Below are 2,435 nucleotides of genomic sequence, written 5' to 3'. Positions count from 1 at the left end.
ACCCGTTACTAGCATGGGGTACCTAATAAAGTGGCCGGTGAGTGTATATTTTTTTAAACTTTAAAAGGTAAATGAAACGAAGAAGTTACTTTATTTAAATCAATTTTTCATCAAAAATAATTTTGAGCTGCTTTTAGCAAATCCTATAAAATATCAGGCACCAAAGAATGTTTTTGTCAACACAACCTACAGTTGCTGTTAGGGAAAAAAACCTGACTCTATATGTATTTCAGTTTTCTTGTTAAAATCTGCTTTGCTGAACGCACCTCTGATCTGTGTGTTTGGTCTTTCAATGACATTGAATGAAAAAGTATGTGCATTTTTGAGCATTTTGCACTGACCGAACTACACGATGTTACATTTAGATGCTAGGCTGCATTTTCATTTCATGAAAAACTCCAGGTTTGGAGATACAAGGTGTTTGTTTGATAATAATTTATATTATCAGCATTAGCATTTGTCATTTTGCAAACCAGGGACTTACTAGAATCAAACTAAGATTAGGTTTTACTTTTGTCTGCACCATGAAAGTCCTGGTGTTTGTTAATGGAAATCTAAATGTATGAATAGAACTAACCTATTAATAGTTAAAGTACACACTTATATAATTTTACATTGAAATATGATAGTAGTGTCTCCAGAGCGACAAATCAATCCTTTTGAAATTATTTATCATCTGTAACATTATATCACTCATTGAAATGCAGCAATGTTCCAAAGGAAAGTAAAAAAAAATCATGCGAGTGACTTTTCACACCAATTACTTGCAAAGATTTTCCAAATGCTGCTGTCTTGTTATTGTTCTCAGCATCGTTTAAGCTTGAATTTACAGTGGCACTCATTCAAAATGGCCCTTCCCAGTCAGACGCCAGCCTACTCCCCTTCCACTCCCAGCGAAACCTCCTCACACTTCCATCCAGTGGCCTTCTCCTTGGCGTCCATTTTTTTTTTATCTGACTCCACCCTTTCACTGAATTACAGAGCCTGACCAGGAGATGGCGCTTATCTTTAGATCTTAATGTCCACAAATCATGACAGAAAGAATATTTTAGTACAAATATTGATGTTTAATTGAAAATGAATTGTAGGGGGCCAACCAAGGACCCATCAAGGAAAGTGGGGAAATGTTCAATGCCTACTACTGTAACTGATACTATGAATGTTTAAAACCTGTTTCCTCTTTTGGAAATTTTATGAATGAATTGGAGACAGGCACATCATTGCTACATGTACTTTGAATGGATATTGGAGAACCTGCTTAACCCGTCAGACGAGATTTGAGGAAGCAGAGGCGGAGGACCCAGATCCAGATTACCTGCAGGGAGGACAGAGTTAAATGCAAAGGACCTCATAAGGCCTTTTGTCCAGACAGTTGTGCAATCTGACCGAACCTGGTTTAAATGGAAGTTACAAACTTACAGCATGAATAATAAGAGTAAAGATTTCAGGACAAACAATAACTAAATGAAATATAAAAAAAGGGAGTAAATTATTAAAAAGAAACCTTAAGTCTAATTTGAAATTTGTTCCAAGTGATTTCTTGTCAGAAAACTGGGGAGAGAAAGCTGAAAGATATAAACATAGAGCTTTCCATTACAAAATGGTGTTTCTCGCCATGACCTGAAAGCAGTATTACTCATGGAGAGCTGCCGATGGACCAACTCAACAGCCACAGCCGGACAAACAGAGGTTATTCCCTTTTAAAAGATATCTCTAGTGCCTTTGTGGGATAGTTCTCTAGATATGGTGCACTTTGGGCTCTCAGGTTAGCAAAAATGATACCACAACCCCCCAGTCCTGTTATTCTATAAAAGGCTGCTTCTTTTAGATTACCTCCTGACCAATGTATATCCTACAAAACCAGCTTAAAATCTGTACAAAAACAATCCTGATGAATGAGATAATCTAACAAGTATGATCTATTTTTACTATTTAGATTTAGACAGATTTCATTTTGTCATTTTGTAAACACAAAAAGAAATTTCATTTAGTACAGCTCTCTAGACTTTTTCCTTTTTTTAAAGTGCAACCTTGATTAAGGTAAGAAGCAAAGATAAAAAAACAGTGTGATTTTTGTCAGGTTTTTTTTTTTTATATAACATTTAGCAGTCCAAGTATTTCCAAGTAAAGTTAGGGTAGCCCTATACCACAAACTAATGCTGTTGCAGTTGCCTAGGGCCCAAAGTTCCCGGGGGCCCCATAAAACTCTGTTTCCATGTATGGTTAATACAGCTATTCCTTATTTGTGCACATTAATTATGTTTTTGTTAAAAATCTTTTCACTAAAATGCCATCAGAACGCTGATAAATAGAGAGGAAAAAGGGACAAGAAGAGAGGGACACAACCTAGAACAGATAATGGGTGGGTTTTTTTTTTAAAATTTTTTTTTTTTTTTATAAGGGGGGTTTTTTTTTTTTTTTTTTTTTTTTTTTTT

Source organism: Cyprinodon variegatus, unplaced genomic scaffold (assembly GCF_000732505.1).
Source record: "Cyprinodon variegatus isolate N-32 unplaced genomic scaffold, C_variegatus-1.0 Scaffold1398, whole genome shotgun sequence".
Classification (NCBI taxonomy): Eukaryota; Metazoa; Chordata; class Actinopteri; order Cyprinodontiformes; family Cyprinodontidae; genus Cyprinodon; species Cyprinodon variegatus.
Note: the sequence above shows the minus strand (reverse complement) of the source record.